Source organism: Sturnira hondurensis, unplaced genomic scaffold (genome assembly GCF_014824575.4).
Source record: "Sturnira hondurensis isolate 20B ecotype Veracruz unplaced genomic scaffold, ASM1482457v3 Scaffold0004257, whole genome shotgun sequence".
In the NCBI taxonomy this organism is placed as follows: Eukaryota; Metazoa; Chordata; class Mammalia; order Chiroptera; family Phyllostomidae; genus Sturnira; species Sturnira hondurensis.
In genome coordinates this window covers 1,122,902-1,136,546 of record NW_028076888.1, presented here as the reverse complement: position 1 = coordinate 1,136,546, position 13,645 = coordinate 1,122,902, and positions in this window count along the sequence as shown.

Below are 13,645 nucleotides of genomic sequence, written 5' to 3'. Positions count from 1 at the left end.
GCGGTGGGGGTGAGCAGCGGAATGGTAGGATCTGACTGCCACTGTCAAGGACGGGCTGTAGGTGGTGAAAAAGGCGGAGGCAAGGACACCCGTGGGAGGGCTGTTGCCGGGACAGATGGTGTTGCTGCTTAGATCAGCGTGGTTCTACGGAGTCTTTTCTCAGAAACCCCTCCTCCTGCCTTTCCTTGCCCAGCTGACTTCCCTGCACTCTCCCCTCAGGGCTAAGACCTTCCCTGTGCTCTTGGTAGGGTGACTTCGGCCTCTTTTATGCTCACTGCCCCTGACGCTGCTCGCTCATACCCACTGGGCTGGGTTGGCCATGCATCTCCTGGTGTGTGGGACACCCTTTGCTCTTGGGACATTGAACAAAGGCCCTTGCATAGCCTGTTCTCCTACTTAGGTGCTTAACTTCTGTTTTTTGGCACCTGCAGAAATAACCTGCTTTATATGTAACTTGTTCAGTTACATCTTGCTAATAAATTATTTTTGGACAAGAGGCACCACCCTGCTTGGCTTCTCGGCTCCTTTGGGCTCCATTAGCCGGCACGGGAAGAATTAAGCTATGTTACTTAAGCAGCTGGCAGCTGGGTCCCTCCCTGGAAGCCATGCCTATGCATCCCTGTGAGGGGACTGGGCGTCCACAGGCTCGGCTCTGGGAAGGGATGTGAGCGTGCATATGACGTGGGGTCTAGGGAACCAGTCAGGGCCCTTTTCCTTTCTTCCCACCCCACCCGTGAATGAGAGGCTCTGGCCAATTTCCACAGATGAGGAATGGCTCAGAAGGAAGCTCATGGAATCTGAGGTCCAACCGAATGATTAGCCTCGAAAAGTCTGGGAACCTGAAGCCCTCTGGGACGCCACCAGGACGGGTGACCCCAGCCGACTTCTAAGGATCCTGCAGGATGGAATTCCATGTCTTGAAAGAGTGGGGACCCGACTGACGTGGCTTTGGCCATGTGACCAGTCCTGGCTCGGTGGAGTTTCGGGCTTCATGATCAGTAGCCCTGCCATGGCTGAATGTGGGAGGAGGGGATGGGCCCTGGGAAGGAATTTGGGGATGCTTCTTTTATAGGAAGAGGGGATGGGTCCTTAGCTGCTACAGACACCTAATGTACCCTGAAAGGATCTCCAAGATGAGTGAGCTGTGTCTCAGACCTTCAAGATGCTAAGGGCAGACAATAGCGCCATACAGAACGCTAGGGAACAGGACCAAATTTCTCTGAGCAAGTGAGGGAGCTGAGTTCAGAGCAGACAGAGGTTTCTGGGACTGGGGGAGGTTGTGGAAGCTCTGGCTGGGCCCAGAGGGCTGGGTGGGCTTGAATAGGAGGGTCTTGAATAGTGAGCCTCACCACCTGAGCAAAGTCACAGAGGCTGGGATGTGTCTGCTGGGTTTTGTGGAGGTGGAGACCAACGGGTGCCTCACTGGTAGGGGGCAGGGGGTGCAGCAGAACCGCGTGCCCATTAAACGTGCATCTGAACACCAGGTGCAGGAGGGTGACTGTGTGCGGCTGGGGCGGAGCAGTGCCCAGGTGGACGCCAAGACCGAGGAGTAATAGAATACATTGCTTTGGTGGAGCCTGACATTCTACTAATGGTCCGCTGGGGTGCTGCAAGGAACATTGAAACATGCAGTGCCTGACTCCTTAGTCAGGGGCATTGACCTCTTTTCCCTTAGATTGTCAAATACAAAAAATGACAACAGCCAATACAACAGTAGCCATCCGGTGTAAATAAATCCGACTATGCCTTTTTCTACCTGTTTTTTTGTCGATTGGCAAAAAAATACATTTTGTGGTGTGCCACAGACTTTTAGTAATTAGTTTATATGTACCACGAGATGGAAAAAGTTGAAAAGCGCTGTACTAAGTGCTTCATTGTGACCTTATCTAACCTGCACAGCAATCCTGTCCCATGGTGCTGCTATTATTCCTGCTACACAGATGAAGAGATGGGGCTCAGAGAGGTTAAGTGACTTGGCCAAGGTCACACAGCAAGCAAATAGCAGAGAGCGGATTTGAATCCAGGTCTGGCTGATATTCCTCACTCGTCTATGTTACAGAATCATCAGCTGTGAGGTCAAGGGCAGCCTGCTGACCTGTGCTGAGCTATTGTACCAATACTTTTTCCTTCAGCCTTTTCTTCCTCTGTATCCTAGACAGTGCTGAGCATGGCCGTGAGCAGGGGGTGGCAGAATGTGGGGGGGTTGAAAAGGGTCCAAGGAGACTTTCTCCTTGTCCCTGCAGAGCTTTTCCCCTCCCTCCTCCTCCCTGCAAAGAGCTGGAACAGAGCTGGCAAAACTAGTGTCAGCAGAAAAATCTAATTTTCACTTTAGGCATGTTTACAGCACACAGATATCAATCCAGCTTCTAGCCTTTCCCCTCAGACAGGTCCAAGCTAAGTCCTGCCCGGGACGCTGGGAGGTCAGCTCTCTCACGTTCACTGCTATGTTTCAGGCAGGGTGTTTCGCCTCCGTAGGCCTCAGTGTTTCCACCAGTACAATGGGGGCGGTGGCATGTGGGGTTGGGTGTCACAAATCCAGATGCCTAGCAGAGCCCCTCAGGAAAGAAAAGGGTGTGAAATGGGCCGGATGCAGGAGAGAAGATGGTGCTGGGGAGGGAGGGGCTGGCAGGCATGTCCCCTGCCGCTAGGGGGAGCCCCTGGTCAGGCCCAACCCAGCAGTTGCTGTGTAGGGCTGCCGTTTGCCAGGTCTCTGGGTCAATTTCAAGAAAAGCCAGACAACTTAATTGTGCTACAAAATACTTCAGATTTGAAACGGCAGCCACTTATTTAGAAAGTTTTGGATGGTATAGGAAATAAAACAGCTTCGTGGGCTGACCCTGGCCTATGGGTCACCAGGGTCGATACCTGGATGAGATTATTTGGATTTCATCCCACTGCACGCGATGCCGCTACATTTAATATGCAGATAGATGAAAATCAAATATTTGCCTTCTAGGTGTATTGATTTGTATTTATGGATGAGATCTGTGGTTTATAATGAGCGTCTAAGTTCAGAGTTAATAATGGGGTGGAAACCTCCTGGAAAAACTAATCACAGATTTGGTATCTTGTACCTGTACCTGTTCCTCTGGGTTGCTTCTGCCTCTAAGGTCTACCTTGAATCCTTCCTGCTGCAGGCATAGCTTAGCCTTGTTTCTATGCCAACTGCGCCTGCCACCTCCTCCCCTGGTTGTTGGATGTTCAGAGAGAGGGAGAATGTGGATGGGTGGCTTTGAGATTCCCCTAACCAGGACAGCAGTCTCGGGGACTTCGACTTTCTACCACTGCAGAACAGCGGACGGGACAGGTTCATCTGGAGCCAGCGAGCAGCCTGAGAGCGAGGCTCCTCGGCTCTCGTGAATGTTTAGAGAACTCTGACTAGGGCTGCTGACTGGGTCACGTCTGCTGCTGGTCCCAGTCTGGATGGTGCTGCGGATCGATTTCTACAGTGTCCAGGGAGCAGTGGGTTTCTAGGCCCTTTGAAGGATGGGCCAATTACAGAGCCAAGATGGTTAGAGGAGGCTCTAGGGGTCATAGTGGTCAGTGAGCTGACCAGGTAGGTACTCTGGTTATTCCCACTGTGTCCCGCGAAGCCAAGAGGGCCCACAAGCAGGGACAAAAGATGCTTCCCTGGGGCTGTGATAGCTGTCAGCCCTGGGTTCTGGCAGGAGGGACAAGGGAGTGGGCGAGGCACGGGCATTGGAGTCAGATTGCCTGGTTTCTGGCCCTGGGTCCACTGCCATGAGGCTGTGGGACTTGGGTGATTTACTTACTATCTCTGAGCTTCTGCTTGCTCATCTCTAAAGTGAAGACCAGAGTAGTTACCTCCACGTAGGCTACTGTAAGGATGGAGGTGATCATGGGAAGCACATAGGAGTCTGTACAGGGTCAGAGGGTAAACATTTTAGGCTTTGTGGGCCGCGGAGTCTCTGCCAGACTCCTCGACTCTGCTGTTGTAAACCTGAAAGCAGCCAGAGACAATATGTAAATGTGGACGTGGCTGTGTTCCAATAAAACTTTATTTACAGATGCTGGAGTTGGAACTTTCATGTGTCACACACAAGAGTCTCCTTTTTCTGATTTTTTCCCAACCGTTTCAGAATGCATGGACCATTATTGGCTTGCAGACCATATAGAAAGAGGCAGTGAATGGGATTCAGCCCATGGGCCATAGTTTGGTGACTCCTGATGTAGAATATTATCTATTACGTGTTCACAAAATGTTTGTTATCACCCTTTATCTTCATCATCATTCTTTTCTCCTAGGAGGGTACATCGGGCTGGGGGAGGGAGGGTGTGTAATAGCTGCTGTCGGGAGGGATGGTGGGGTGTGTCCTGTTATTCCCAGCAGGGCTATCCTCCAGGGCTGGTGGGCAGAATCGACCGGGATGAAGAACCCTGGGTTAGGGATCCCTGGATAGCTCAAGTTGGAACAGACTGCTGCGGGCGTAGTGGGCCCCCGTCCCTGGAAGTGCCAAGGCCGGAGGCCCCGTCCCCTGCCAGGAGAGAGGCTGGCTCACCGGATAAATGGACCCTTAGGTGCGGGGTTCCGGCAGCTCCGTCTGGCTGCGGGGGAGGGGAGGTTGCTATTCTTCCAGGTGCCTTTTCTTAATTCCCAAAGCACCTTGCTCTCTCTTCCTTGCTCCTTGAATAGTTCAGTGATGTGTACGGGGCCAGCATGGCCACCCCCCACATGTGGGTGAGCCGGGGACAGAGAGGGAGCTGGACACCTGGGCTAGGCAGGGAAGTGTGACTTGGTGGAAACACACGGACTGTGGTCCTGGATCCGGTCCCAGCTCTACTGCTTCCTACCTTTGTGACCCGGGGTTAAAAAAGTCCTGTGACCTCTCTGAGCCTCAGTTTCCCCATTTGTAATGTGGAGGTGTATGATCTCCTTGACAAAGCAGTTGTGAGGGTAAAATGAGTTACTGCGTGGAAAATGCCTTGTGTGGCTCCTGACGGACAGCTGGTATTCGAGCAGAGCTTATTCCTGTGCACCCTCATCCCAGCCTCTGGTCCCAGGGCTGCGTGCGTGGCCTGGGAGGGTCAGGGAGGAGCCTGCCTGTCAGGAAGTGGCCTGCCTACCCTCTGTTTGCTGTATGTGAGTCAGCTCATGATTCTGTGGGGCCAGCATCTCCAGGGAAGGGAGTTAGGAGGCAGTTGCTTCGGTGCAGCCTGCACAGTTCCGGGCCTGGAGGGAGGTGAGGCTGAGGTTGGGCTGCCCACAGGCCCGGTGAGTAGGGCCAGGGACATTCCCTACGGAGACACAGAGATGAACATTGGGCAGGGGGGCATGGTCCCAAGGACGACCTCCAGACAGCTGGTAAATACGAACTGGATTCTCTTCCTGCACACGTGTGGCTCTGGGGACTTGCAGAGACAGATTCTGGGGAAGTGAACCTGGGGCCGCGTGGGGTTCGGCTGGGGCGTACCTCCCCTCGCTTCTTGGGTCCTGTGCTGGGCTTTGCATGAGCAACTCATGTGGGGGATCCGTGAACCCTCACAGCCACCCTGTGGGGACCAGGCACTTTCTGCCTTATTTGATGGATGACCAAACTAAGACCTAGAGCTTCGGTCATCTGTCCAGGGCCACAGGGAGGAAGTTGGAGAGTCAGCATTGGAACCTGGGTCTAACAGCAGCAGCCTGCACCCTCCAACCCCACACTCCCACCTCCTGGCACCTTCTGGTTGGCATTGGGGTTCATGGAGTGTAGGGTCAGTTCTGGTAGTAAGAGTGGCCCACGTGGTTGGGGTGGTTACTACCCCACGGTTCCAGTGAACCACGTGAGAGAGTAAAGAACGCCTTCTCACATTTATTTATTTAATCTTCCCAGCCTCTGACCTCTTCCCATTTGACAGATGAGAAAACTGAGGCGCATAGACATATGTACCTTGTTGGAGGTCCCAGAGCTAAGCCATGGAGCTAAGAGTTGAGTGCAGGGCTTTAAATGTGAAGCCCACCCTCACTCAGCTCCCCTGCCTGCATAGGACACCGGTGAGGTGACCTAAACACGTAAGGAGCCAAGACCAGGGGGCCAGTGAGGGTTTGTTAGGAGATTGGTGTCTGGACCCAGTCTGGACTTGACACTCTCTTCTGTGCTGAGGACTTGACCCTCCACCACACTGCCCTTGCCTGGCAGGTGGCTTGTGTGTGCGAAGCACAGCACCCTTGGCGGTCACACGACAGATGTGTGCCTCCAAATCCCTGTGTGATGCAGAATTTCACAATGAAACCCCAGGGTTCATGGGAAAGTGGGGCTGGGGCCCAGCAGTCAAGCACTTTGTCGGTGACCCCCTAAAAAAAAGAACTTGAATACGGTGGTAGCCGAGTCTCATTCATGGTTAATTGTTAAGACACACATGAAGTACATTAGTTTTAGTATTTGCCTTGAGAAAACCTGAAGTTTGCTTGTGGGAGTGGGCGCCGATGTACCTGCTGGCCGCCCACCCAGTTCCCACGCCTGCCACGCTGTGTGCAAAGNACTCTCTTCTGTGCTGAGGACTTGACCCTCCACCACACTGCCCTTGCCTGGCAGGTGGCTTGTGTGTGCGAAGCACAGCACCCTTGGCGGTCACACGACAGATGTGTGCCTCCAAATCCCTGTGTGATGCAGAATTTCACAATGAAACCCCAGGGTTCATGGGAAAGTGGGGCTGGGGCCCAGCAGTCAAGCACTTTGTCAGTGACCCCCTAAAAAAAAAGAACTTGAATACGGTGGTAGCCGAGTCTTATTCATGGTTAATTGTTAAGACACACATGAAGTACATTAGTTTTAGTATTTGCCTTGAGAAAACCTGAAGTTTGCTTGTGGGAGTGGGCGCCCGATGTACCTGCTGGCCGCCCACCCAGTTCCCACGCCTGCCACGCTGTGTGAAAAGGGAAAGAACAAGAGAGAGAGAGAGAGAGAGAGAGCACAGAGGAAGAATACAAAGTAGGCTGAGGGTGTGCGTGTGCCCTGTGAAGTGACAGAAGAGAGCCGTGGGAGGTCAGATGGGCAGATGGAGCCCCAAGTGTGGACGGGCAGGACCCCTTGTCCCTGGGAGGGGCTGTGTCTTGTGTACTCCCTGGCGGCTCGGGAGTGGTGTTCTGTTTACCAAGCGTTTCTCACGGACGGAAGCTCCCATAACGCCAAATTCGTGTAATGCTCTGATTGTCCCCTAATACATTGATTGCATTGGACAGCTCCGCATTTTCGGAGCACTGTAGCAGAGTTGAAAACTCCCGAGCTGTGAAAGGTGAGAGGGTCTTTTAAGTAGCAACTGCCTTAGAAGGTTCACCTCACCCCAGAAGATGGGTGTGCACCCTGAAATCTGGGGCCCACAGTGAGTGGCCCCTAGAACTTGGGGGAGGTTGACCGTTCCCCATAGTTTGTCCCCTCGCTGACCCCAGCAACTGGCTCTTTGTGATCTCAAGGTGCCACATCAGGTCCTCTAATAATCCCGACCCCCCATTCTTTGGGGACGAGCCAGCATGGAGGGGGTCCGGGCTCTGAGCCCAAAGACTTGGCAAAGAAGCTGTTCATATGGAATAATGCTTGACCAGGGAGATGGGCTGCATGGGGTGGGAGGAGAAGGGGGCTTCCTGCTAGAACAAGAGGAAAGCAGGAGTGGTGGCCATGCCCCCCACCTCCCCCAGCTCCCTGGAGCCTCTGCTGTGTGTCCAAAAAGTCCCACGTCCTGGGTGCAGAGCTGTGAGGGCCAAGGGGTCTTTTCTCTGCTCAGACCCAGGAGATCCAAGAATCTGCCTTTCTTTGCAGTAGAACCCATGTGGCTAATGCAGTCATGTGACCAGCTCCTTCTTAGAGGAGCAAAGAGGGGAAAAAAGGATTGCCTGGAATTTATTAGTCTAATTACATTTTCCTAATGCGGTTGACTCCCGCTCACAGCAGTGTGCTTATCAAAGCTACAATCACACCGGCATTATTGGAGTTTTAATAAGAGTCAATTGGTTATTGTCCTCACTGTGTCCGACACTGTAGACGTAATCCCTGAAGCCCGTTGGGGAGGCTGGGTGCTTGCTTTCTTTGCCAGAATATTATTTACATTAATAACCGGGATTAGGGACTTATTGTACATGTTTAGAAGAAGTGGGAAAATTCTTTGTTCAGGTGGCTCCTGACTGCCAGCTGAGTACTCACATCCGTGCCCCTCTGCGGTCAGGGGCTCGCTGCCCACCGCACCTTGCTGTGCAAACTCGGGCAAGCTGGCGCACCTCTCTGGTCCCCCCTGTGTGAAATAAGAAGGCACGGGAGACACCTTTTCAGCACAAACAAGTGCTAGTAACTGCTGGCTATTTCAGAAATGGTCACATAAAAGGGTGGTGGGAGCTAAGCCCCACCCCACATAAATATTCGCTGTGCTTTGGAGTCCAGCAATTTCACGTCTGGAGTGAGTTTGTCTGGAACGCTAGGTTCTGCCCCATTTACTTTGCATAAAGTGTTGGAGAAGAGATGGGATCAGATTTCTACTTTCCCGTTGGCTGTGTGACTTTGGCACCATTCTTGACCTCTCTGTGCCCAAGTTTCACTGTCTATAAAATGGAGATACTAAGGGGACCTCTCTCTAGGGCTAATGAGAGAGGATTACAGGAGGTAATCCACACTGTGTGCAGGACAGTGCTTGGCCAGAGGCTGGTTAATGGGAGGGGATCTAAGCTTCTGTTCCCTACTTTATACAACGGGGGAGCTGATGTTACCTCTGCAGCGTCACTGTGAGAGCGAGGTGGGATTGTGCCTTGTGACGCCTGGCACATCGGGAGCAGTCAGAGATGGCGGGCGTCATTGTCATGGTCTTCTGGCTCTCGCAAGGACCCTAGAGGTGTCTCTTCACTCGACAGGGAAAATCAGGATGTGCACACTGCAGGCAGCCAACCAGGAACTAAGGCCTGGGGGTCTCTGAGGCCAAAATCTGGGCTCATTTGGCCTCAGTGGGAGTGGCTGGGGTGGTGTGCTCTATGAGCGAGGGGCTGGCAGCCTTACCAGTGATTGCTCCCTGTACCGGGTCCTGGTCCCGCATTTCCCCCATTTTGCCAATGGGGGAATCTCTGAGCAGCTACGGGTGCCCTTGCTTTCAGCCACACTAGGCATCTTGGTTTCCCACTGGCTCAAATGTCAGACCTGGGGGTGGGGGTGAGGTGGATTAGAGACAGGGCCAGACACAATGCCTGGCACATAACAGGTGCTCAGTAAATATCAGACAAACACTCCTGCCCCCGTGGAACTTACCGTATATGAGATGCTGATGAGGATGATGGGGAAAAGTAAAGCACAGGATGGGGATACCAGAGGGTGTTTAGGGAGGCTTGCAGTTGAACTTCCCAGGGGTCAGGGAAGGCCCACTGCCAAGGTGCCTCCTGAGCAGAGCCTCCAAGGTGGTAAAGGAGCACGCTGTGCAAGCTGTATGGGGGAAGGGTGTTCCCTCAGAAGGAAGAACAAGTGCAAAGGCCCTGAGGTAGGCACATACCTGGAGTGTTTGAAGACCAGAAGGGAACTAGGACTCCTGAGTGCGGTGAGCAAGGATGGTTGAGGATGAGGGCAGAGTTCTCCCTGTGGTGACAATAGCTGAGGGTGCCTGCATGAAATGAGGGGGTAGGGGGCAGGTGTTTTAGAGGAAGAACAGGAAATTCTGAGGGCAGTGTGGGGAAGTGTCTGGTCTACCTGGGGGAGTCAGGGAGGGCTTCCTGGAGGAGGCATTCCTCAATGAGAAGCTGGTAGAAGAGAAGCAGTTACCTGGGAATCTAAGGTAGGGTGGAGGGAAGGTCATGGCAGGCAGAAGGGCACCGAGGATGAGTGTGGCGTACTTGAGAGACTACAGAAAGTTCCGGGGGGTGTTTAGCTCTTTGTGGTGGCTCTTTAGCTCTGAAGACGTGTAGGAGAGGAGGCTGAGAAGGAGAATCATGAAAGGTCTTCTACAGACTGGTAACAAGGAGAACGACCCATCAAGTATCTCTGGGGTGCTCCTCCCATTACCTCTCCTCCTCAAGTCTGGGCGTAGCTGTCATTATCTGCCCTGTGGAGATGCTGAGATGCAGGGTGAGGGAGTCACTGGCCCGGGTCACACAGCCTAGAAATGACAGGCCACAATTTATACCTCTCAGCCTGTTCTTCCCAACCAAGTGCTGTGACCTGTCCCTGAGGGCCACAGGGAGTCACAGATAGCATTAGAGCTGTGGACAGAAGCTGGGGAGGAGCTGGTGTAAAGGTCCCCCCAAGCAGCTTTCATTCCACCCCTTCCACCTGCCCTGGCGGGCTGTCCCCACTGAGAGGCACTGCTGAGGCCTAGAAGATCTTGAAGATCACAGACTTGAACCAGCTCCTGTGCCCACCCCTCTGGGCCCACCAGGGCCTGGAGCGGGCAGGGAGGACTTCTGTGTGGTGCTGAACTTGCCTGGCTCCTGCCAGGGGCCCTTCTGTTCCCTCCAGGTGCAGAGGCAGCTCGAGGAGCTGGGAAGGAGGTCTCCGCAGCCTCCCGGGAGCTGGGACAGCTGCTGTCCCACAGTCCTGTCTCTCCAGATCAGACCCAGCTTCCCTTCCGTGCCACGCTGTTCCCTCTCCCTGCCACACGTCCCCAGTGGCCTAATTTTCCCTCACAGGCTGAGTGAAATGCCATCTGCACACTCAGCAGCCTCGTGCGTTCTTGCACCCAGCTCCACGGTAGAGGTTTTAAATAAAACCGGTTTTAGCCCTGGTCCCTTGGACAACCTCGCTTTTTAGCTCTTTCCTTCTAGAGGAGACTGTTTGTCCATGGTCTTTGTTTCTTATTCGTAAGCTGGTAAGTAACCTAACCACAGCACCAGAAACCCGTCTCCTAGACAGTGCAGATAATATCCGTGTTGTGCTGGGTCGGAACCTTCAGGAAGTCTAAGATTCTGTGGCCTGGTTTGTGAGGAACCTCCCAGCCTCTTCTGAGTGCTCAATGGTTGTTCACATCCCAGAAACGCCACCCACTCCAACCGGCAACTTCTGCGTGCCCAGAATCTCTTGATCGGAAGAGTGCCACTTGAAATTCTTTATCTCCGGGCCCCAGGCACATGTCAGTCCCACTTCTCAGTGTGTCCTGATTCTTTCACTCATGCCACTCGATGAACGTGTGCCCAGAGGTGGAAAGCCGCCCTTGTATCTGAGATCCTTGGCGGGCGATAGCAGGCGTGGGGAGTGGCTTTCATGTGGTGCGCAGGCTCTGAGAAGAGGCCGCTGCTAACTGGAGTGCAGGGTGGAGAGATTCTAGGCTGTTCTCCCACTCAGTGGGAAGGAAGTTGCTGATTGATTGGTGATGTCTGCCGTGGCCATGACGGAGCGGAGTGGGGGGCGCCTGTGCTAGAATGTGCCATTTAGCCGGGACCCTTTCCTCTTGCCTTTTCCTCCCTTGTCACCCCGTGTGCTCTGGAAGCTGGCCTCCTGGGTCATGGTTGGCTGCTTTGAGGGCTGAATGGGAGACAAGTTAGTCCCAGCTGGTTTGGGGGAGCAGCTGGAACTGCTCTCTCCTGAGACACGTGATTATACCAGGGCAGGTGCTTTCCCAACAACAAGCCGTGGCTACTCTCTAGGATGTGGTGGGCTGGGGCACCTCTGGGAGATCGGGGTGAGCGGAGGGGGGGAGAGGGCAGGGCTTATCCAGGCACCAAGCCTTGAATTCTTCTCGCCTTGGTGCAGAGGGCTTGGTCTCAGAGGGGTCTCACTGGGCAGAGGGCTGCAAGGCTGCAGCCTCTCTAGGCCATAATGCATGGGAATCTTTGAGGCCCCTGGGGGTAGGGGTGGGGAGAGGCACAGGACTAGGGTCTCTACCAGAACCCCCGAGGAACCCGGGGTTAGCTGTACCCGGGCGCCCCTGGGTCTTCCTTCCCTTCCTCCCTGCATAAACACTCCAGGTGATGCCCAGTCAGCTGAAGGGGTGCTGTCAGGCATGGCCAGTCTGAAGCAGAGCAGTAAAAGGAAGAACGGCATGCTCGGGGCCTGGTCTGCGTCCTAGTCACAAAGCTGTGCCGTGGATTTGCTGTGTGGCTTTAGGCAAGTTGCTTTCCCACTCAGTGCCCGCCTGTCTTCACTTACTCCAGAGGAGGGTGACCAGAGATCCGAGAGCCGTTTCTGCTCACTGTGGAAATGGGCTGTCCTGGGCACAGCCGTGTGTCCAAGACTTGGGGCCCAGCCTCGGGACTGCATGCCTACATGGACCTCGCAAAGCCTCCCGCGTCCTTCCAGCCCCCCCCCGCCCCCCGCCGTCGTCTGGCACTGTCCTTTCCTCCTTGCGTCTCTGGCCCTAGAGCCTGCTGTCTGATCCTGCTGTGTGATGCAGGCGGAGGCAGGGATGGCATCTCTGGGGCTCTGGGGAAATTATTTTAAGACCTTGGAAAGCAAATTAGAATTTCAAACCATCCAGCCCTTTTGAAAGCAGACTGGGGGTGTGTTAGAAGTAATTTAATTTTTACTTTGTTTTATTAATAGGATGTGGGAGGTGAGGGGAGGGTGTGAGCTGTGGCTGAGGGTGCTGGCTTCAGAGCCCTGGCTGAGGGAACCAGTATGAAATCAGGAGCATTGGGGAAGAGCTGGTGGGGGGTGCTCCGGGCTGACCAGACTGGCTCGGGGAGGGTCTGGGGGCTCTGGCCGCACACACTGCTCAGGGAACTACCGGCTCCCACCAAAGCGGGCCTGCATCCGCGTCCCAGGGTTGCCCACAAAATCCACTAACTTGGTGGCTTGAAATGACAGAAAGTTTTTCTCTCACAGATCTGGAGTCCTGGAGGGGCTCTGGGGCAGAGGGAGTCCTTCTCCCCACTTTCAGCTTCTGACAGCAGCACCCAATGTCCTCCTCCTCCTCCTGTGCATCCCTGTCTTCTCTGCCTCTTATAGGGACCCCAGGAACTTACAAGTCCTCGGGTTTAGGGCCCGTCTAAAATCCAGGATGATTTTGCCTCAAGAGCCGTAACTAACCACATCTACAAAGACACCATTTCCACACAAGGTCATCTTCTGAGGTTCTGAGTGGACGTGAATTTTAAGGGAATACTAGTCAACCCCCCGCAGAGCCATTCGTGGGTGGGCTTCAGGAGGGCGCCAACCACCTAAATCCATGATCAGATTCAGCAGGAACATGTACACCCAGGAGGACACATACCGTATTTTTCAGAATATAGGACACCCCCGCCCCCAAATTTGGGAGGAATAATGGTTGTTAATGCTGCCGTTGAGTTCTGTTTACATTGACATTGGTGAAATATTATGTTATTTATGCTATTAAATATTTTGCCACATTTTTGCTTCAAAAACTTTTTTTTTCTTATTTTCCTCCTCTAAAACCTAGGTGAGTCTTATGGTCCAAAAAATATGGTAACTTTCTTTGACCTGCCTGAGACCCTGAGGTGAGGGACCGGCACTCCTACAGGGCACCTCTCTGGCAGGTGGCACTTTTAGGACAGAGGACAGATCACGGGAAACACAGAGACGGGGCATCTGCCAAATGGGCCACCCATGGAGGAGCCTGGGCAGAACAGAGAGGAGATGGGAGAGGGTGTGTTTTGGGCAGGGCCTGGGGCTGCGGTCATACTGCTCAGTTTTTAAGAATATGAACTTTTCAATTCTTCCCCAGAAAAAAGTGCACATGCCTCCCCTGCCAAAGCCATTCCTAGACCCCCGAGGCCCCCATCATTAGG